The sequence below is a fragment of the Cotesia glomerata genome, linkage group LG7 (genome assembly GCF_020080835.1).
Source record: "Cotesia glomerata isolate CgM1 linkage group LG7, MPM_Cglom_v2.3, whole genome shotgun sequence".
Classification (NCBI taxonomy): domain Eukaryota; kingdom Metazoa; phylum Arthropoda; class Insecta; order Hymenoptera; family Braconidae; genus Cotesia; species Cotesia glomerata.
In genome coordinates, this window is record NC_058164.1 from 11,631,033 (window position 1) to 11,656,483 (window position 25,451).

The window sequence follows — 25,451 nt, forward strand, 5'->3', positions numbered from 1 at the left end:
TTAATAAATTATTTCACCACAAAGCGTTTTTTTCAAAAATTTCATTTGTTTCGTGAAATTAATCGAAACTGCAATTGCTCTGCTGTTGGGAGTGCGACAGAGATAGTTCCGTTGAACTCCGTGAGAGCAAAGCGAGAAAAAGATGGTCTCGCCTGTTAAATTAAATATCTCACAAGCCCGCCAAATGATTTTGAAGAAATTGGCGGCCTCTGACACAGTTTTCTGAGCATTGATAGTTAAATTATGACATCAAAAATGATCCGAGAATAAATTTCGAAGTTATTTGAAAAAGACATTCTTTTAGAATGGTTAGTTTACACAGAAAAAAAGGTTCACTTGAGCCAAGAAAATATTTTTCTTAAGTATCTAAAAATCTTGATCAAATGTAAAAATTTATTGCATCAAGTATTTATGATAATTTGAATTAAGAAAAAATTACTTCCACCAAGAATAGAATTTCAAGAAAAATTTTTATTTCGGGCAACACAACTTCAGTTTTCCTTCAGGCACCTGAAAATTTTCTTGAGCCAAGAATTTTGTTCTCCAGTCAAGAAATTTTTCTTTCTATGTAAGATTTTTCTTCGGCACATTAGAGGTTTACACTTACATACACACACGCCGACAGATATCCTCGTAGGAATATTAAGAACTAGTTCTTAGGACCTTAAAAATGTGAAGATCAGATTAGAGCTTGATTTTCGAAAACTGGCATAGAACCAATGACTCCCCGATTTTTTTGTTTTTTTAATCATTCATTTGTAACGCGAGAACTTAAAAATTTAGAAAAAGAAATCGTAGATGTGAAAAAAAATTTATTACGATGCACAATGACGATAAAAATTACAGTAAGAAAAGTTAAAAAAAAAAATTTTTTTTTGTTTTTTTAATTAAAAAATTTTTTTTTCTTTTAAATTGTAGAAAATGACGTTAAAATATATTTTAGGAAGCTGAAAGAGCTTTTTGGAAAAAAAAAAAATTTTCTTACGAAATTTTAGGGGTACCCCATTTTGCCTCCCCTATATATATATATATATATATATATATATATATATATATATATATATATATATATATATATATATAACACAAAATTTTATTTAAATCTCATTTGTCAGTGCGATTGCAGATACGAATTAAATAAATATTATAACATTTTAAAAAGGCGCGAAAATTTAAATTTAAAAGTTATTATTATAATTTAATAATAATCTTATTATTATTATGGTTGTTATTAAGTTATTGAGCATTAGGGTATTAAATTTATAAATTAAATCAACAATTTCTTAATTAAAATTCTTATTTTTCTGCTCAAATTTAAATTTTATTACCATATATTTTGACGGAGTCTTAAATAGTTAAAACAAACTTTTTTGTTTTATTTAACGTACTATCATATTTATTTTTTTTTATTGTTATCACTATTATAATTATTATTATTGAATAAAACTCTTATTATTAATATCTGATCTTTATTAATTCGAATGTCAAAAAAAATTTGTATGTTCGAAAATATATGGTGTGATGTAGCAGCACATGCCGCCATCTACATAAGATATAAATTAGCGGTTTATTTAAATTCAAATCGAACAAATAATTGATTAATAAAATAATTATGAGAATATTTATTTCAAGAGAAATAATAATAATAATAATAATAATATCTAAAACAAAAACAGTTCCACTGTAAATAATTGCGCCAAGTACACGTTCACAATTATCGATTTCCTGAAAAAACTAGCTAGAAATTTTAACATTACAAAAAAATGTAAAATCCGAACAAAAACAGTTCCACTGTAAATAGTTACGCCAAGTACATGTTCACAACTATTGATTTCTTGAAAAACCAGCTAGAAATTGTTACTTTACAAAAAGATGTAAAATGAAAAAAAACCAAGTAACCGTTGTAATTTTCAATAATTGAAAAATTTTTATGCTAAATTTAACAATTAAAATAGTTATTTTCGATACGTATGCGCAATGGTAGGTATTTTGGTAAGCTTGAAGTGACGTCACGAGGCTGAGATTATGAGTGCATTCTCAACAAAACCGAGTACGTTGTTATCGGTCGAGCGAAGCGAGTCGAGCGAAGCGAGTCGAGCGAAGCGAGTCGAGCGAAGCGAGTTGATATAATATCAATTGTTGCATCAAAGTCAAATCATTATTTGGAGCCAAAATTGCCGAGGATGAAGTAAACCAAGCTTTTATATAAGTTGTAACTATGAAAATACAAATATGACGAAGATTATTTAACTCTTTAGGTGTAATCTTAAACTCTGTTCGAAAAATAAATATTTTCAAACAATAAATCGCCTTCGACATCCAACGAGCATGACTCATTGCTCCCGGACATTTAAAAGTGTAATTATCCTTTGGCGTAGCTCCCAAGAAAATAGATGATAACTCCAAAAATTCTCGATAGTCATTTCTTGGAAGAAATTTCTGCAAAAAAATATGATCATTTCTGTTATTATTGAAAGGTAATATCTTTACATGAGAACTGGAGATTTTAAATTGTGTACACAAAACGTGGTCAACTTGAATTAAGAAAATTATTAAAAAGAACACTATCTTGCCTAAAATGAAAATTTTCTTTGACCAAAAAGTTTTTCTGTGTACTTTTACAACTCAAATAACAACTCAAAATATACCTGCGAATAATTATCGATAAAACTTAATAGTTCATCTTTTTGTTTAATAGTATATTAGCCACTATCTTATCGTTGATGCCAGCGTTATATTTGGATGTGTTGATTTTATTCCAACCGATTTTAAATCGATTAAAAATGGAACGTTCGGACCTGATTGTACTGGCCAGTAAGCTTCAAAAACGCCTTTTATGACAAGTTCAATTACATGATGACGACAGGGTAACCATATAAGCTTTCGTTTCAGAATTTTCTCAAGCTCTACGCCAGCGCCATGATGAATTCCTATAGATTAGAAAGATAAAGATTTGATTAGAAACATGAATGGCAAATCAAGTGATTTTTTATTTTGAACTATATTACTTCCATAAATTCTGAAAATATAACAATCAGTGGAGTTAATTTTTGTAATAAAGTTTATTTTTAAATATTATCATCTGACCACAGAAAACTTTATTTTTGGCAAAAAAAATCAACTTGTCGGTTTTAGAGGTTTTTAATTGGAATATTGAAAAATAATTGTGAAAAGATCTTAAGTATAATTTTTCTCTACTTTTTCAAATCTGAGCTTTTTCAAGTAAATAAGACTAATAATTAAAATTTACCCGTATTGGTTGCTGCAGTATCAAAGCATATCGCTTTTATGTAATTACTGACACCCCATTGCTCCATAGTTGAGTATACAGCTAAAGCTTGCTCAATCCCAGATCCTGAATTAATTTTTGGAATACCCAATAGCTGTTCACTGCCAGACGATGTTAAAAGCACCGGAAGCCTATCTACTGTTTCTGTCCCAACAATATCACTTAGCAGTTTACCATCCCAATGGACCACATAATTGTCATTGAATTTTAAGTCTTCTTTTAAGCCTTTAGCAATTTCTTTCCGATGAATTATACGCTGTCGTTGAATAGTTTTATAACTCAAATTTACATTCCGAGTATCGAATCCCACACTTTTAACAGTAGCTAGCCAAACATATGTAGCACTTCGCCTACTTATATTACCACGATGCTCTTCAGCAGCTAATGCTGGCGCCATAATATTAATTTTTGGTGTCCGTTTTGCTGTTAAAAATCTGTTTCAAACTTAGACACATTTGAATTTTGACTCATATATGAATATGACTTTGATTGCAACTCTGACTAGATGTTGTAGCATCACAATCATCATTACTGTTATAATCACGAGAGGTGTCTTCTGAAAAATATAAATTATTTTGACATTGTTAAATAGAAAATACACTTCTTACAAAAAATAAGGGAGCAAGAAAAAAATCAAAATATTTGGGGTATTTTCAACAGTCTGTAACTTATAAAAAAACTATCGTACAACAAATAAAAAAAATGCAAATTTCAGCTCTCAGTATTTTATTTTTGGATCTGAGTTCCAAAAATTTTTTTATTAATAATCTTAAGAAATCTACCGAGATAAAAATTTTTGAAATTTTTTTTGGTTTTTATTCTTAGCTTATGGATTTGGAAAAAATTTTTTTGATTTAATCTCTATATGGACTGGATATCTTGCTCATTGAGCTTCGATTTGTTAGTTTGAAAACCTCGATTTGAGCATTTCTCGCTGAGATATCGGCGTTTTAATGAAAAAAGACCATTCTGTCTTTGATTATCAATACCTCAGCAACCAATGATCGTAAAGAAAATTCAAGATGGGTTTTGAAAACTTGGATGAATTTTCTACAAGAATTAGCCATTGATTTTTTGAAAAAAAATTTTTTTTTAATCATTACATGAATTTAAAAAGCAACAAAAAAGGGCTTTTCGTAGTTTTTTAAAAAATCAATTGCCTAATCAAAATTTGCTGCAATTTCCTTTTTTTTTATTTACTGTACGATAATTTTTTCACAAGTTACAGCCTGTTGGAAATCCTCCGAATACTTGGATTTCTTTCTTACTTCCTTAATTTTTGTAAGAGTATGATAAAAATTACACAATTGTGTAAGTTTGCAAGGCAATTAACTACTAAAATATTATTTTTGTGTAGAAAATATGCAAAAAATAAGTTATAAAAATTGTCAATCTTAACATAATTTAAGTTAATTGTACAGAAAAAAAGATTATATCATCAGCCATATAAATTTTAGGAAAATCTGAGATTTTTCGAGCGTGAAATAATTTCATTGGCCTAAAACAATTCGATTTGAATCAAATTATTTTAGTTTTCTTAGATATATTTTCATCAGTTGAGAAAATTGATTCTTTATTGAAGAATTTTTTCTTACTTTGTGTAAAACTTAAAAATTTATTGAATATAATAATTTAGATAAGTATTTATTCATTAGAACATAGTAACTTATTATTAGCACGGTACAAAATAGTTATTTTGACTTTATTAAACTATTATTAATGAATACGTACCTATCGCCTCTATTTCCATTATTTCTTCGTGTTTTTCGTCTGAGATATTATTATTATTTTCTTGCAGATTTGAAGACATTGGAAGTTGAAAATCAATATTATTATTTCTATCGAAACCTTTTAAACTATTCTTCCCAGCGATGTCAAATAATTGTTCGAGTTTTTTTTCAAAGCTACTTTCTCTTTGTTTTTGAGCACGTGATTTTTTGCGATTGCACAGTAAATATTTCCACTTTTGAAAATACTAATTATTTTCTTTACAATGTTGCAAAAACCAGAAGTTGAAATCTGCAAATTATTCCAGCAGTCTTGAACGACACTAGCAGTTTTTGAAGCACTATCATAAATTTTTAATTTGAGAACTTTATGTTGATAAAAAAATAATGATAAAACTTCTTTGACAGTCGGAAGCTTACGGTTATTAATTTTCTCAATAGGAACACCGATTAAATAAGTTTTCTCCAATGACATAGTGGCGAGTTTTTTATCAAATCGAACTTAAACGTTACAAAGTAACGTAATGAAACAATTCACAAACACAGAATTAACTAAACGCTTAATTTGTAATACTGAAACAATTAGATACCATAAATAAATTCAAACTATCAATTACAATTAAACAATCTAAAGAAATAAAGAAGAAAATTATATACCAAACAATAAATAAATACTTAATGAAAACTCAAATTTGCGTTGACAACGTTTAAGTTACTTTGCACAATGAAGAATAGAATCAAAGTAATTATGCACAAAGAGTATTCATTTTTTTGAACAATGCAATGATAAAAAGCAGGGGGTGGGAGTGAAGAAAGGCTATATTTTCAGCTTCAGTAATAGATTACGGAAAAGCTCACGATACCTCGCAGCGCTTTGGCGTGAAGAAAGGCAGCGCTGTAGCGTATAACAATCAAGGTCATTTTCCGATCAAAGGAAATCAAAGTTATTATACACGGATAGTATTCCCTTTTTTGAAAAGCGCAATAATAGAAGCAAGGTGGTGGGAGAAAGGAAGGCTATGTTTTCAGCTTCGGTAACAGATTACGGAAAAGCTCACGATAACTCGCAGCGCTGTAACGTGAAACTTTCAAGGTCATTTTCAGGTGGTCGACTTCGCTTATAAACACTTACAAATGTAATCGTGGAGGGAGAGTAAAATTAAATTCTCGTTGACATTAAAAAGGACAAAACAACAAGAGGGCTAAAAACGGAAGTTTAAAAGTGTAAGTTTATAGAAAAAAATATATCCCTATACAAATAAATAATTTATAATAAAGGGACCGAATTTATTTTACTATTGGAGTTAGTTAAATACAGTAAAAATGAATTTATGTCGATAATTAATCGTTAAAAAGCAAAATAATACATTGGTAAATTATGATTTTATAAAAAAAATTTAGTCTTCCAACAAATAAAAATTATTCTCAATATTAAATTCATAAATTTTTCAATCAAAAGGAAAAAATCATGTGTAACGCGAAAAAACGATAAATTATTTTTGAATTTAACTTCAACGTCGAATAACTTTGAAAGGAGTGAATTTAATCAAAAATGTTAAGAGACCTTTTTTGTAGAGCATTAAATTTCCTTTGAAAATAAGTATTTTAAATTGTAAAAATATTGATATTTCTGGTAGCTACAAAAATCCAAAATTGAAACGCAAAATTGAAAAAATAAATCTTTGTTTAAGGCATGATTACAAAGGAAACGGCTTGTTTTACAGTAATTTACAAAGATAACTTTTTAGGAAATTTAATTTCCTATAAGAATACATATCGCTAAAATTTTTTCAGATTGATAATTAACGAATTTTGAGTAAAAAAAATGCGATTACTGTTGAAAAATCAATAGTCGTAACGATACACCCCTTAATATTATTATTAAGGACTCAAACTTGCACAATAATTTTTTATCATCATGAATGATATTTTCACAGTATCGATAGAAAAAAAAAAAAAATAGTCAGTTTTTGGCCCAGTCTAGTATATATATATATATATATATATATATATATATATATATATATATATATATATATATATATATATATATATATATATGCTGCTGCTATATATATATATATATATATATATATATATATATATATATATATTAGGGTGTGCCAAAAAGACGATATTTTTTCACTCTTAGCCCAAAATATGATAGGATATGTCTAAACAAAAATTCTGTCAAAAGGCCAGCTCTTAATTTCAATTTTAAGAGCTCCTTCATCGAACTTTAAGTTTTCCCATATAAATAACATGGAAAGTACGGTTTTAAACAGTATTTTACCCTGCAAGCTGTGAAGAAAATTTTTTTTGATAAAATGAATGATTGGACCTTTTAAGCATTAAATTTCTGAGAAAAAATTTCATTGAGTCATAAATCAATCGTCATTATTTAAGTTTTTACGGATCTTTGAAATTTGAATTTTTTGAAAATTTTACGTTTTTTGCATTTAACAGCCAAACTATTGGAGATAGAAAAAAAAATTAAATAGCAATTTTGTAGTTCGTTTGATGTTCTATAACAAAGTTCTTAACAATTTTTTTGTATATTCATTAACAAAAAGCTACAGACCTACAAAGTTTTGTTTTATTATTTTTCACTTTTTCAATTGAACTATCGATGATATAGAACAAAAATTTAGAATAAATTTTTTAGTATATCAAATTTGCAACAAAATTGTATAGGTGAGATTTTTCGTATTATTGATGGTTAAAAAGTTACAGGCTCAACAAATTCTATTTTTTATGATTTTCATCTATATCATGTAGTATATCAATAATATATATAAAAAATTAATAAGAAATATAAAGTACATTCAATTTTTTACAAATTTATGCTTGGTAAACTTTATATACTGTCTGCAGTTCAATATCGTTACAATATTATTGTTACTTCAGTAATGTTTTGCGTTAAAGAAATATTCAATGAATACAAATTGAGTGATTATCGAGACAAATGGTTAATTTTTTTAATCAGCAAGATTGAGATTCCTAGATCAGAAATTGTTTACTAAATTCCAGTAAGAATCAGAAAAACTACAATAAGAATTTGTGAAATAGAACCCTCCTTCAAGTTGATTACTATGACTAGATTATTATAATTTTGGTTCATGATAAAATTTACACGATTAGATTAAATAATGATGATAATAAATTTATAATCACTTAATAAAAATAACAGACAAAAACGATTATCATAGTTTCAATCGTGTAGTTAAATTTTTTATTTCTTTGAATAAGTAGCTACAATTTTATTTTTGGTAACGTAAGGAAATTTTTTCTGTGTTCTTCGACAACTTGCAATAAATATTGTTTTTGTTTTCATTTCTCGTTAAGCAGTTGTTGTAGTCCTGGATTAATGCAACACCTCTTTCAGCGAGATCGTTGACAACTTTTAAGTCTGAAAACACAGATTTGCAATGTAGATAATCTTGATCAAATGCCCAGAGCTCTGGATCCTTGTCCATAAATTGATACGGTAATTGATACTGCTCAAACAAAAATAGAGATTGCTTGCTAGCAAAATCTTCGATGTTTTCGATAATAATAAGCTTACGTCTTTGACGATAAATTTTTTTGAATTCGAAGCAGTACTTTCTCGCGTTTTTATTGCAGTTACGGTTTGTCTCTTAGCATGTAAAGGAAACTCTGTCATCAAACAAAGCTAACCCGACCAACTCTTCTGACAAGTACCATAAGTGTCTTGAAAATGTCACCGTTGCTGCTTCAGACATTTTTTATGGACAGAACGGAATTCATAAAAGATTTTTGATCAGATTCAAATCTTGATAGGATGACTTTATCGCAGAAGGTGCATGAAACCATGAAACCGTGTAGAAATTAACTAGAAATAAGCAGACATATCCCAGTCCATTTACTTCAGTTGCATTGACTTTAAACTGTTTTTTAAAAATGAAGATTTTTAAAGCATATAGAGCCTTAGCCATCCATCTTGCATGATGATTTGGTCCTGGAGCTCTAAATTTGATCCCGTTTTTCGGAGTACCACCTAAGAATATTAACACTAATTCCAAAAGCTCTTTATAATCATCTCTGTCATGCTTTTTCTGGAATATAAAAATGTTCATTAAGTTTTAGAAAATTATTTTAAAAATTACGATCAAATCATACATTACAACGAATAGTCATTTGTTATCTGAAAAAACCACTATGATCTAGTATTAAATCTCATGTCAGTTTTCAGTATTAGTTAAATTCGACTACTAGTCAAAAGTCTAAAGGAGCAAATGAATTTTTTTAATTTTTTAGTGATATTTGAAAGGCGGTACTTTCATCAATAACTGCTTGAACGAGAGACAAAAAATAGTATTTTGAAATGTTGAGTTTTTAAACGGAGAGGTTAAATTGCGATTAATTGATATTGAAAAGGACACATATTTCTTTAGAGTCTAAATATATAATCAAAACTATAAAAAACTTTTTTATCTGTTTTATTTGCAAAGTAATTATAAATTTATTATCATCATTATTTAATCTAATCGGGTATATTTCATCATAAACCATAATTATAATAATCTAGTCATAGTAAACAACTTGAAGGAGGGTTCTATTTCACAAATTCTTATTGTAGTTCTTCTGATTCTTACTGGATTTTAGTAAACAATTTTTGATCTAGGAACTGCAGACAGTATATAAAGTTTACCAAGCATAAATTTGTAGAAAATTGAATGTACTTTATATTTATTATTAATTTTTTATATATATTATTGATATACTACATGATATAGATGAAAAATCATAAAAATAGAATTTGTTGAGCCTGTAACTTTTAACCATCAATAATACGAAAAATCTCACCTATACAATTTTGTTGCAAATTTGATATACTAAAAATTTATACTAAATTTTTGTTCTATATCATCGATAGTTCAATTGAAAAAGTGAAAAATAATAAAAACAAAACTTTGTAGGTCTGTAGCTTTTTGTTATTGATTATACAAAAAATTGTTAAGAACTTTGTTATAGAGCATCAAACGAACTACAAAATTGCTATTTAATTTTTTTCTATCTCCAATAGTTTGGCTGTTAAATGCAAAAAACGTAAAATTTTCAAAAAATTCAAATTTCAAAGATCCGTAAAAACTTAAATAATGACGATTGATTTATGACTCAATGAAATTTTTTCTCAGAAATTTAATGCTTAAAAAGGTCCAATCATTCATTTTATCAAAAAATTTTCTTCACAGTTTGCAGGGTAAAATACTGTTTAAAACCGTACTTTCCATGTTATTTATATGGGAAAACTTAAAGTTCGATGAAGGAGCTCTTAAAATTGAAATTAAGAGCTGGCCTTTTGACAGAATTTTTGTTTAGACATATCCTATCATATTTTGGGCTAAGAGTGAAAAAAAAAAAAATATCGTCTTTTGGCACACCTAATATATATATATATATATATATATATATATATATATATATATATATATATATATATATATATATATATATATATATATATATATATTTTAAAATTACCAGGAAAATAAAAAAAAAACCTTATTATTATAAGTAAATACCAATACAATTATTTTTCATTTCATTAAAATTTTACTAGAACAATCCAAAACGGATTAAATTTAGCAAAAAATAAAAATAATTTTATTCTTATTGTTAATTTTTCGCACATGTACGGGTGGAGTAAGTAGTGGGGTTGTAGGGTCCCTATATTATTTTAAGTACTATATTACATATATTACCACTTACGAAAAGTATTTATAATTTTTTCTAATAGGTGAAGCCATCATGAAGTTTTTTTTCCTCTTGAAATATTAGAATTTTATTATTTAGCATAACATTTATTAATTTTTATACATATATTATTCATAAAAAAAATAGTTCATCATGTATGAAAATGAAATTAGCAGACATCTGACAATTTTAATCATTGAAAGAATTACAACTAAAAAATTAAAATAAAATTAGAAGATCTTTTCGAAAAACGATAAATGCACTTTTTGGAAATTAAAAGAAAAATTTTACATACAGAAGATTTTTTTGAAAAACTATAAGTGCAATTTTTGGAAATATTTTTTTAGTTCTAATTTAATTAATGAAAAAAAAAAACAAAAAATTTTTAAGCGACTGCTGATTTCAGTATTATCATCATATTATCAATAATTTTAAAATAAAACAATTGAAAATTAAGAATTAAAAATGAGTTGACAACAAATTAAATTAAAGGCTGGATTCTAGGAGTCGAATACGTTGACACGTAGTGAATTTGAAAAATATATGGGTCATTCCATGTCAAATCGACCAATAGTTAGAATCGACCCCCTTCGATTTGGATAAATTTTGGTCAGAAGTTTTCTTTTATCATATATAATTTAGCATGGTATGATTTGTTATTTGTCCTTTTTTTACTTCATTTGTAGTTGTTGACACCACTTATCGTCTTATTAACATGGGAATAATTTATAATTTGAGATTGAGAACCATTAATGTGCAGAAATTTGTAAGTAAATAAGTATTCGAAAAAACGAAAAGAAATTGATATTTTCATGAAATTATTTCCGATTTTTATTGAAAATTAATATTTGTTTGAGTTATTTGAAGTTGAAAACTGTAATTGAAGTGAAGAAACGGACAAAATATATCATGCGTTAAAAAAATAAAAAATTATATCATGCTTTAAGGATGACTTCAAGATTATATTCAAAAAATAAAAAAAAAAGTTGAAATTAATTTATTATTTAATATTTCCACGTCGTGCATTCAATTTTTAAATGCTCAAAATTACAATATTATGTATCTGCATAACTTTACCTTATTTAGAAGTTGCAAAAAACAAAAAAAAATTTTTTTTTTAAATTAAAAAATTCATATTTTTGAAAAAAAAAACTCCCCTCCAAAAATTTCAGGATCTCTTAAGATCAGTGCAAGGTATTATACAAAAAAAATTGAGCCAAAATTTTAATGGCGGTCGTCATTTTTGACGATTTTCAAAAATTCAAAATTTCAGAAATTTGGCATTTTTCGAAATTTTTTTCTAAAATATTTTTTTTTTTCAATAGTCCCAAGTGTCCCCTTTCAAACAAACGAAAGCCCATTCCTGTATCTATAATAGCGTTCGAGATATTACAAAAACAAAATTGAAAAACTGGAAAAATCGCTAAATTTTGAATTTGGATATCTTTTGAAAAAAATTTTTTTATTTTTTTTCCTTTGGCAGAACGTTATATGATAAAAGAAAATTTCTGATGAAAATTTATCCAAATCGAAAGGGGTCGATTTCAACTATTGGTCGATTTGACATAGAATGACCCATATTAGTTTATTGTTGATTGATGGAATTTTTTTTATCATCTTAAATATTTATTATTATCACATATTTTTCACGTATTAAAGTAACATAAATTATACAAAATACTATTTTATTTTATTAATTGAAAGTTGAAAATAAATTTTTTATTATCGTTAGCAACTAACTGTTGTGTAAATATGGGACGGCGTAAAATTATACGAACAATAGAGGAAAGAAGAAGACATTAAACGAATACAATGTGAAAAAAAAAGAAAAGGCAACGTAATCCACAAATTGTTAAGGAAGTCCTTTCGCTCCAGTTGAGTCATAACAACTGTAGTAGTAAATTTTCAATAAATTAAAATACAAAACCCATAAAAATTCCTAAAATTAAAAAATAAATAGTATATGAGGCATTAATCGTTGAAATTTTGAAAATTAAAAAAAAAATAGTTAAATACAAAAATTAATTTGACTGTTGTAAATCAGCTGTTAGTAACCTGTCTGTGATTTGGCAACGCTTTATTTCGGTTGTTTACATTTTTATTTACACAATATAACCTTAACCGTGTTTAACTTTTTGCAGTCAGTGTAAATAAATAAATTAATTAAAAATGTTTAGTCACAAAACCATAACATTCTAAATGTCTCATGGCAGGAATGCTAGTATTTTTTAAGTATTGTTTTATTTTTCAATTATGAATTATGAAAATTTTTTAACAATAAATTAACTAATAAGTATGCATGAAAAACATAAGCGCGTTAAAGTTTAGTTTGAATTTATTGAATGGTCTGAAGCTCGCGCGCTACGCAACATTGCCAAATCTTTTGACTCCATTTTATTGTAGGTAACTTGAGAATTTTTTGTGATTTTTAAATATTAATTTCTCAATAAATATCTCGGTAACTGATATATTTTATTGCAAAAAAAGAAACCTGAATATTTCGAAAATCTGATTTTTAGTTTTTTTTTACTTCATCTAATCCATGACTGATAGTATAATCCGAGAAATACTGCAAACGTCTGATTTTCTCGTAAGACTCTGAACAAATACTAACATTTAAAAATTTTATTTTTGCAAAAATTTGTCCGGTAAAGTATAATTTAAACCTCACTATAAGATAAATAAGGACCTTAACTATTAGAAAAAAATTAAATTTACTCATAATCTAATATTTTTTATTTTACATTGGCGGCGAAAGGACCTCCTTAAAGAGGAAAACTACCCAATCAATCCTCTCATATTAGATCATCTTCAAATAATTTCGACAGATATCATATTATAAATAGTAATTCGGAAAATGTTACTATAACACCTTCTGGCAATGCTAACTGTCCCTCAGATTCTGCTTTATATGATATTATGAACAATTTTGTAAATCTTTCGTCTACGCCAGGTAATATATCATTGTTTAGATACCCAGAAAATAACAACCTGATTTCCAACCCTATGCATCACAATACTTCCCCATTAAAGTCATTTATACCTGAAGCAGTCTCTCCAATAACATCTAACAAACAACTCAATGTGAGATCCAATCATGATTATTGCTCTACTGTACATGACGGTTTTTCTACGTCAATCCCTACATCGTTTTCGACAAAATCAGAATATCAATATTCTGAAGACAATCATATCATTCCCCATCTTCGTATGAATCAACGACATCTCAATTTTGTCAATCTGATCATAATTATAGTAAACCAAACGACGAACTTCATCAAACAGAGTTTCCTAATGATAACAATCCAAATCAAAATCAGCCTTTAAGACAACCGAATGAAAATAACTTAACAGTAGCAAACAATAACGATGAAATTCAAGAGCATTACATCATTGGTGATATGATTGTTAAATGTTGACATTGTAATGCAAAACATTTTGTTGCTGAAAAAGTCGCTAATAAATATAATTATTTTAATTTTAATGATTGTTGCCGTCATGGCGAAGTAGATTTGAATCAAACAGATCCTCCAGCTTTAATAAAATCTTGATTTTCGGGAATTCATGAAAAATCACAAAATTTTTTTGATTGCATTAGAAATTTTTAATAGTTTATTCTCTTTTGCTTCTTTCCATGCTAACTTAGCAAATCTTTCTTTTCAAAGACGTTGGTCATATTGTTTCAAGATTCAGGGACAGATATATTATCAAGTAGGGGAAGGGGGGGGTGGGCCCCCCTAAAATTTAGAAGGACTCAAAATTTTAGGGGCAAAGTGGGCCCCCTGAAATTTTTTATAAAAAAGGTGAATAATAAATCATTTATACTTTTAATAATGATTAAAAGTGGTTTTTGTCAAAAAAATTGTCATTGATTATAAAAAGTAAGAAAAAGAAATAAAAAGAACGGTTCGTCAAATTTTGCCATATTGCTTTTTCGTAAAGGGTAATGAGAAACAAAGACTAAAAGAAAAGAAATAAGTCAATAGGTTCATTCGCACGCTTTTTCATATTAAAAAATAGCAGATTATTGATGGAACGATTTTATTAAATTTTTTTAAGTCTATAGCTTCGCTGAAAGTTGACCTTTGAAAATTTTTTGGTATTTTTTTTTTTTTTTTTGGAAAATACACTTGAAAACAAAAATTTTCTATATGATACGTTTCCGGAAGATCAATTTTTAAAAAATTCATTCATTGTTGGGTTGGGTAAAAAATTTTTAAAAATCCTAAAAACAGTTTTTGGTAGTGTAGGAAAGGACAAAAATTTTTCAGCCGAATCAAAAAGGATCGAGTTCAAAAGTGATCAATTTGACAAATAAAATACCCCGTATTTTCTGTAACTCTCCTAATTTTTTAAAAGAAGTAATTTGTTAAAGACGTCATAATAGATAATGAAAGAACAACAGTTTTGTTTGGAAGTGGTCGTAGATAAAAATTTAAAACTATACAAAAATTTAAGATGTTAATATCTCCTGAAATATTGATGTTAGTAATTTAGTGCTCGGGATCTTTTTTGTAGAAAATCAAATTTACTACAAGTTAGTTATTCAAATGTTTTTCGTAGCTCTTCTCAGTGACGAGAAAAGGACAGAAAAACGTAAATTTTATGAAAAAATTGGATTTGGTGGTCCATACTCCCTCGCCAGTGTGAGTTACGATTACGCCACGATGGGCAGTTTTGTGGAACATTCAATTCTAAGTAAAATAACCCATCTTTGATTGAAATAATGCTATGAAATGCTGCTGAGCTGTGAAAATTTAAGGAAACAGCTCGAGTTTTACGTGTATATTTAATGGGAAATCTTTTCACACCTTGATCGAGCTTTGAGAAGTTACATTATCCCCAATATTACTGAACTTATAATAAGTGATGCTCTAATATATGAAATATGTATAGACGTGTTTTCTATTATTTCATCTGCACGTAAAATTCCTGATAGTGGTATAATGAGTGTACATAGGATTCGTGTTACTAGACGTTTACGAAAATGATAATCCTATTTAAATACTCACTAGAAATTTAAATAGTGCGCTACGCGCGTGCCTTAATTTTAACCAATGATAAATCGTGGCCCGGTTTTTGCGAATTTCGACTTATAACTAACTTCAATACTTTTATATATTTTTATTGAGAGGATTATTTTTGGGAATAATTTTTCGGAGTATCCATTATTTCAGTAAATATCAAACAAGTGAATGCACAAAAGATTTGATTACGGGTTTCTGAGTTATTACTAAAGCATTACTTGCACGCGCGCGCTTGCGCGAATATAATTTCTAATCCTATAATAAAATTGAGATGAAATGTATGTGAAACCAATCTATTCGTGATGTGATTGGTCGAATATGTCATATGCATGAAAATATATGCAAACTCTATAGTAAAGGCGCGCGCTTGCGCGCGCAAATTTGAATTCTAGTATATATATAAATAAGAATAAATTTTTAATTTTGAGAGCGGGAAAATTTAAACGTAACCAGAGTGTATTGCCGTATACTATTTAAGAAACAATGAGAATTTGTGAGCATTATAAATTCATGGTGTTATTATATCGCTATATATTCCGTATCTATACTACTATGTTATAATTAGGGTGAGATCCACTTGACGTTCACATCCTCTCCAAATACACGTAGCGTGATCATCGTGAACGTTAAGGGAATGCACCTTTAATGTGATAAGAATGAGAAGGAACTGGTATTCTGGTATGCTATAAGTTATTAGCACCTATATTATAAGAAATAGTATTGGCAGGGTGCGTAGTATATGGTGGGGAGGGCTGGCGCTGATTACCACTTTTACGTGTAAATCTTATGGGAACAGCCTGATTTTATGCTAATGGCGGCCACTGTAACTAAATTACTCCGTTTGATTTAACATGGGAAGAGCATGAAAAATGGGGGCAGCACCTAACACGCTCCTAGCCAATAGGGGGCACTCTATAATTTGTACCTTAGAATTAAAGATACTCTTTATATTATTGCGTATAGTATTGAGGCATTTAGGGCGACTTCATATGATTCTATCTTCATAATTACACCTGCTCCCAAGACCAGAAGTGTATAATTAACTAAATCCCCCTCTAAATGCCTCGACTATACAGGGGGTAGGCCCTCTATTGCCCATAGTTGAGTTGGCTACATTGTCGATAGAGTAGATCTCGATTACCCAGATTTCAATGGCCCAGAATCCTATGACCCAGATTATCGATGATCCGAGCAAAAACAGTTTCACTGTAAAAAAAATCGCGCCAAGTCCACGTTCATAAGACTATTAAGAAAAAAAAATTTTATTTCTTTACAAAAAGATATAAATTAAAAATAAAAAATCCAAGTAACCGATATGGTTGTATATTATTTTCGGAAATTAAAAAAATTTTTTTTGTAAATTTAAAAATTAAAAGAAACAATTTTGGAACGTATTTAGTGTGCGTGGTTATAAAATATTTTACTTTTTATGAAATTCCTAAAATCTATCTACTAGGACTTTTAAAAAAAATTAAAGTACACAATCATGCACACCAAGTACGTTCCAAAATGTTTTCTTTTAATTTTTAAATTTACAAAAAAATTTTTTTTAATTTCCGAAAATCATATACAACCATATCCCAGTCAGCATCCAAGTCAGAAAGATTTCAGTATGAAGTCTTTTAAAAAACTTCTTATAGAAGTCCTAATGTGACGTCTTAAGGAGCTCTTTTTTACGAGGTCAGAACTAAGAGCTCTTAATGAACTCATAAGTTTGGAGTCAATTTTCTGACATCTAACTGAGTCCCTTTTTTGGACTTTTTTTTGAGTTGCGTATAATGAGCTTATAGACATTATAAACAAAAACACAAATTTCTTTTTAATATAAAGCTGTCAAAATCTTATTCATTTTTCATTTATTACTTTCCTGATTGAGAAATTAAATTGAAAATGATTAAAAATAATTATGATTATATGATTATATATGATTATATATGGAATCACATATATAATTATATACAATTATATATAATCATATATAATTATATATAATCATACATGATTATATATGGAATTGTATATAAGATTATATATAATTATATATGACTATATATGGAGCAATATACAGCCATGCAGGATTATATATAGTTCCATATACAATTATATATAAGTATACATAATTATATATAATCATTCATGATTATATACCGAATTGTATATGAGGTTATATATAATCATATATAATTATGTATGACTATATATGGAGCAATATAAAACCAAGCAAGATTATATAGTTCCATTTATCTATATATATATATAGGAGACTTTCTATAGATATAGATAGTCACTCATCATGATATCTCTGGAACCATAAGGCGTAGCGAATTGAAATTTGGTAGGAATATTCCTTTCACCGAGTAGAGGTCAGCTAAGAACGGATTTTACGAAATTCCACCCACAAGGCGGGTTGCGGGGGCGTTAACAATAGAAAATTCCCATTTTTAACCTATAGCTCCTATCGACTTCAAATTTGGTAGGAATCTCCTATATGTGATGTAGAAATGATCTAAGAGCGGATTTTACGACAATCTACTCCCAATATGGATTGCGGGGGTGGACGTTAAAAATGAAAATTAAAAATTTCCGACTTCTAGCTCCTACAGACTCCTAATTTTGTATGAATTTTGTGTAAGTGATGTAAAAATAATTTATGAACCAATTTTACGATATCCCACTCCACAGAGGAGTGCGGGGGTGGGTCTTAACAATGAAAATTTTAAATTTCCGAGCTGTAGCTCCTATAGACTCCAAATTTGGTAAGAATCTGTTCTATGGGATGTAGAAATGATTCAGAAGCGGATTTAATGACAGCCTACCCCCAATGTGGATTGCGGGGGTGGGCGTTAACAATGAAAATTTTAAATTTCTGAGCTACAGCTCCGACAGACTCATAATTTTGTATGAATTTTCTGTAAGTAATGTAAAAATAATTTATGAACGAATTTTACGATATCCCTCCCCACAGGGGGGTGCGGGGGTGGGTTTTAACAATTAAAATTTTAAATTTTCGAGCTGTAGCTCCTATAAGCTCCAAATTTGAAAAGAATCTGCTATATGCGATAAACTGAAACTAAGGAAACGACTCAAAGTCGAAGAAAGTATTTACTAGCGTTATAGATTGAAATATAGATTAACTATCAAGTTGGAATACTAAAATAAAATAATAAATTATAAAATTAGTGTAAGAAAAGTAGATTTAAGCGAAAGATGTATCAGAGTTTGTTAGACAAGCTGTACATCTGGTGCCAATAAATCTATATATATAGGAGATCCCATTTTTGAACTCACTCATCACGAAATCTCAGAAACTATTAGGTCGATTGACTTGAAATTTGGTAGGAATATGCCTTTTGCCGAGTAGAGGTCAGCTAAGAACGGATTTTACGAAATTTCACCCACAAGGGGTCTTGCGGGGGAGTTAACAATAGAAAATTCCCATTTTTTTTATTAATTTATGTGTGTAGTCATTTGTTTTTTGTTTCCATCAATAATACAAAAGACGATCGTTTTTTCGTCATTCTTTTTTTTTTTCTAGCTTATAAAGAAGTCGGAAAAATGTATAACATCAATTCTACGCTTTCAATGCTTCTCCATCCACACCATCCCACGCATCAACCCCCCCCACTCCCACGCATCCACCCACGTACTCCCACGCATCCACCCACGCACTCCCACACATACACCCACGCATCCATCCATGCACTCACCCACATCTATGTATATATGAGATTTCCACGTATATAGTCACTCATCACGATATCTCTGGAACCATAAGACCTAGAGACTTGAAATTTGGTAGGAATATTCTTTTTACCGAGTAGAAGTCAGCTAAGAACGGATTTAACGAAATTCCACCCACAAAGGGGGTTGCGGGGGCGTTAACAATCAAAAATTCCCATTTTTAAACTATAGCTCCTATCGACTCCAAATTTAGTAAGAATCTTCTGTAAGAGATCTAGAAATAATCTATGAACGAACTTTACGATATTACACCCCACAGAGGGTTGCGGGGGTGCGTATTAACAATGAAAATTTTTAATTTTCAAGCTATAGCTCCTACAGACTCCAAATTTGGTAGGAATTTTTTATAAGTAATGTAGAAATAATTTATGAACGAATTTTATGATATCCCACCCCACAGAGGGTTGCGAGGGTGGGTATTAACAATGAAAATTTGTAATTTTCAAGCTATAGTTCCTACAGATTCCAAATTTTATAGGAAATTTCTGTACATGATGTAAAAATAATTTATGAACGAATTTTACGATATCCTACCCCAAAGAGGATTGCGGGGGCGTTAACAATAAAAAATTCCTGTTTTCAAACTATAGCTCCAATAGACTCCAAACTGGGTAGGAATTTTCTGTTAGAGATGTAGAAATAATATAGGAACGAATTTTACGATAGCTCACCCCACAGGGGTTTGCGGGGGTGGGTATTTACAATTAAAATTTTTAATTTCAAAGCTATAGCTCCTATAGACTTCAAATTTGATTGGAGTCTTCTATATGTGATATAGAAATGATCTAAGAACGGATTTTACAACGAATCACCTCCAATAAGGATCGCGGGAGTGGGTGTTGACAATAAAAAATGTTCATTTCCATAATATAGCTTCTGAAAACTCTAAATTTGGTAGAAATCTTTGATTTCTCCTGTAGAGATCATCTTAAAATGGATTTCAATAAATTTTACTTCCGATAGGAATTGCGGGGGTTGGTGTTAAAATCTTAAATTTTAATTTCCAAACTGTAACTTCGACAGACTTCAAATTTGGTAGGAGTCTTCATGTATCATGTCAAGTTCAGCTAAGAATGAATTTTATCAAATTCCAACCCCAAAAGGACTGCGGAGGCGTTAACAATGAAAATCTTTCTTTTCAAAACAAGTTTCTATGGACTCGAAGTTTTCTTGGAATATTTTATTTTTAATGTAAAAATCATCTCGAATTGGATCTTACGAAATTTCTCTCTAACATAAGAGTGCGGGAGTGATAGTTGTCAAAAAATTCATATTCTTCAAATATATTTCCTAGAGATATAAAATTTGATAGAATCTTAAGAGAAACAGGTAATTACAGGAATGGCCTCCAAGGTCAATGGATTAAAATATTTTCCTTTTTTAATAATTATATTTTCTTACCACAATCGTCTCCTTGGCAGCGGCGAAAAAGTCATTGTAAGGTTTCTAAAATTTAACTTTACATGTAGCTATATTGTCAACGGACTGAGTATTTTGCATACATTTTATTTTTGCTGATCACATAACCAATGAATTGTTCTTATTACGGGATCGCGGGAATGTAACAGATTAAAATGAAAACATTTTCTAAACACTTGAGATGTGGAAAAGAAATTTGGCTATTCATTTTAAGAGATTTCGTAAAATCAAAAATTAAAATCGTAAATCCAAAAATGATTATTCATTTTTGGAGAAAGCCACGGGAATGTTATAGTGATTGCACATTGAAAGTTACAATGGATATTCGCTAGAATTATGACATGGATAAAAGGTACAGGCCAATCCGATAGAATTTTGAATCTGTGCAAGTCAGAACAATACTCCAATTGAATTTCAAGTCTAGATCTCAAAATACAATTCTATAAAGTGCCCAGCGAAGCGGGCGGGTAACAGCTAGTAATTATATATAGTTATATATAATCATACATTATTATATATGGAATTGTATATGAGGTCATATATAATCATATATAATTATATATGACTATATATGGAGCAATATACAGCCAAGCAAGATTATATATAGTTCCATATATAATTATATATAGTTATATATAATCATACATGATTATATATGGAATTGTATATGAGGTCATATATAATCATATATAATTATATATGACTATATATGGAGCAATATACAGCCAAGCAAGATTATATATAGTTCCATATATAATTATATATAGTTATATATAATCATACATGATTATATATGGAATTGTATATGAGGTCATATATAATCATATATAATTATAAATGACTATATATGGAGCAATATACAGCCATCCAAGATTATATATAATCCTATATATAATTATATATAAGTATATATAATTATATATGCTTATATATAATTAACATATATAAAAATTTTTTCTTTGAAAAAAAATTTTTTTTTGGTAATTACGAAAAGTGTAAAATGATGTTTATAATTACGTTTAAATAATTCTGAAATACAAAATTTGTTACATTTCCTATGAGATGTTTTGGTCTGCTCTGCTACTACCTAATAGTAAAATCATTATTTATTTTATTATTTAAATAAGTGTTATATTATAATGAGATTCGGTCAAATAAATAAATTATGAATTATGACTATCCAAATATATTATAAAATCAATTTTTATATTATATTTATGATAAACTCATATGATACATTATGTAGATCATAGAATCATTATTATCTAAGACAGCAGCACAGCAGACAGATACTTCAAGACGCACGGAGATCACCAAAGATAAGCAGCATTGAGCAGGGTTAATAGTTGGATGGGTGACCGCTGGTGTTATAGCCGTAAAATTATAGCTAGATATTTTTTTTTGCATTATAATTGGTTACAGAGAATTGCGTAGGACCATATTAAATACTATATCCATAAAATTAACCCAATAATTAATTAGATGTAATAAATATATAATTAAGTATTGTTATATATAATTATATATGATAAGATATGATTATATTTGGCCATTTTTCATATATAATCATATATAACCAATTTATATATAAATATATATAGTTATATATAAATATTTTTTCTCGGGTTAATATATAGATATACACTTGGCATAGGTTAACTCATTTCTCTTAATCCAGGTTAATTAAATTTTTCAAAAATTTTAAATTATATTATGAAGTAATAGGCAATAATGTTAAAATCTGGTTCGTAATCAAACTAATTTAGATAAAATAATAAAATTGGATTCTAATCTGAAAAAATTATGTGAACTTTCTACATTTAAGGAGTACTTTGCATGTATCAATTTCAAACATTTTATTCGAATTTAACGATATCTTATAACTATATACTTATTAATTATTGTTGAATTTTTAATATTCATTAATTTATCTATTAGATTTTATATTGTGAAAAGTAAACAAAATTTATATAGACTATTTAAAAAAATATTACAGGTAGACTTTTGAATATTTTTTAGTATATAAATATTCGTAAAAGTTACTTTTTCTCTATCGATACACAGTATCAAATAGAATAAATAATATAGACAATGATCGCAACATTTCATCACTATATAAACTTAGCTTATAAGAATAATGAGATGTGTAACGACATATCGTTTGAACAGCGTAGGGGGTTAGGTATCGATCTAGCACGCGCGCGACTCGGGTTCGAATCTTAGTTACGGCAATTGCGATTTTCACTTTCTCGCTTTAAACCGACAATATTAGGTCTAACTAAAATAATAAACATTCGAAATCAGCATCGGTGCTTCATGAAACTCTGAATTATTTTTCATAATTTACTTATTATTATTATTATTATTATTATTATTAATATTATTTTTGTTGTGTTCTTATTATTGTTATCATTATAATAGCGTATAGAGATCAAAAATCATTCATTTGTGCGAGTTCAGAAAAAAGAGCTCTTTAAGAGCTCGTTTTGATGAGTTCTTAAAGTCTACAATAAGCGGCGCATTCGACCTCTTGAGAAGGTCTTAAAGACGTCTTTTAGACGTAGACTCTGACGTCCAAATCAGAAATCTGAGCTCATTCGAAATAACTTAATACGTCATTTTGCTATCTGGGATCGGTAACTTGGATTTTTTAAATTTTTATTTTATATCTTTTTGTAAAAAAATAAAATTTTTTTTCTTAATAGTTTTATGAACGTGGACTTGGCGCGATTTTTTTTACAGTGAAACTGTTTTTGCTCGGTACTATTAATCGTTGTACGAATACAATCATGTACTAGTAATAAATATAAGCAGTGCAGAGATTACTCGATAAATTTTAATAGTAATGTTAAACATACAGTTAAAGTCCATTTATTATTACCGCAGCTTGAGATAATAAGTAAAATAATAAATCGGTATATTTTGGAAACAAATAATACTTGAATTTATCGTTTAACTTTATTTTAAAATATCGTTCTTTGTCTACTATATACCGCTTGATGATTTTTTATTCATGTTAAGCGCGGAATTTATTTAACAATTTTTTAAGTAAAAGGTAAAGAATGAGAGAAGCAAATCTTGTTCTTCTAAAGTGATTCATGGGAGTGAAACCACTCGCAGAGGACTCAACCCTTGAAGGGATACCGTCGGAAATTCTGGATTTTAAGTGAATTTATGACTTTTGTAAAAATTTATAGTGAATTTGTAGTGAATTTATCTGCTTTTGTAGAAAATAAAATAATATACACTTAGACATAAAGTTTAAATTTTATACAAAAACTTGTTTCCATTTCATTATTGACCATTAAGAGATTATTTAAATTCATAATCCTCTACAGAAAAACGAATTATAAACAACTAATATATTGAAAAAATATTTAATGCGTAACAGAAAATAAAAGAGAAAGGGTGACTTTGAGAGTATAACAGAGCTATCAGATAATGGGAATTAAAATTTCACTACGTTAATTCCTTGAATTAACATTCCTGAAACATTTTAATTTTTAAACATTTACTAAAATGTTTCGAGATGTAAGGTAAGAGTCCAAGTAGCAGCACCAGTACATGCTCACTCCATGTATTTGTATATCTATATTCACAAGTATATAATATATAATATATATAATGTATTATATATAATATATATAATATATATAATAATATAATGTATATAATATATATATACAAATACATGGAGTGAGCATGTACTGATACATGAGCAGCTACTGGAGCTTTTACCTTATTTTGTTTTATATGCAATAAAATAATAGCTGTAATAATGGTATTAAGCCCTGCAAATTGAATTTTCTACTTCTCTATAAATCTAGTTATTGTGTCGCTATTCACAACTGGTCTCTAAAATAGTCCTGCAGCTATAACATGTTTGGTCTTGAAGCAGTACTAATAATAGTTTTATATCTGCAGTAAGACTATTTCTGTTGCACTAACGAAAATATTTTGTAAGTCATTGAAATCTAAAAAATATAATCGGCTCTCTTTGAAGATGTTCACCCTTTAAAGGTGACAGAATATGCGGATATTTTCCTACCTCATTCCCACCTCGAGTTTCATAATCGTGATACCACATTATTTCTTTGAGTTGAATTATATCATCTGAGCATTACTTTTCTCTTGATTATCAATATTACACTATATCTTTTAATAATTCAAGTTATTTTACAAACTGTAACAAGATGAGCTCTGCAGCAGCTGCAGTAATGATTCTGTTGTGGTTACAAGCTGAGTTTTGTAACTAAAACAAGTCCGTCTTGTAGCTGCAAAAAGATTCATTATGATTAGCCGCACGATGAAAACTTGCTAGAAATATCGTATCTAATTCTATCTTTAGACAGTTATAATCAGATTATTGATCCTTATACAAAATGATCCCGTCCAATTCAAAATGAATCTTATACAAAATGATCCCGCAGGACATATTTGGACCGAGTATTTAATCATTAGTGCTTTTTTTCTATGTACATGTGTAAATCATTCTTATTTTCTACGAATATACATAAACTATCTTTAAAT

General features: G+C 28.4%; 1 protein-coding gene and 2 long non-coding RNA genes across 6 annotated transcripts in view; 2 read left to right on the forward strand and 1 right to left on the reverse strand.

The window, feature by feature from the left end:
• Positions 1–25,451, forward strand: part of LOC123269442 (hemicentin-2) — a 593,151-nt gene that overhangs the window by 118,864 nt on the left and 448,836 nt on the right. The window lies entirely within an intron of this gene.
• On the forward strand, positions 1,981–22,027 carry LOC123269449. The gene is made up of 3 exons (XR_006510415.1): positions 1,981–2,078; positions 9,965–9,970; positions 22,016–22,027. It is a non-coding gene; the product is annotated as an uncharacterized LOC123269449 (long non-coding RNA).
• On the reverse strand, positions 2,125–2,688 carry LOC123269447. Its single transcript, XR_006510413.1, has 2 exons — positions 2,649–2,688; positions 2,125–2,439 (listed from the first exon to the last, which is right to left on the reverse strand). It is a non-coding gene; the product is annotated as an uncharacterized LOC123269447 (long non-coding RNA).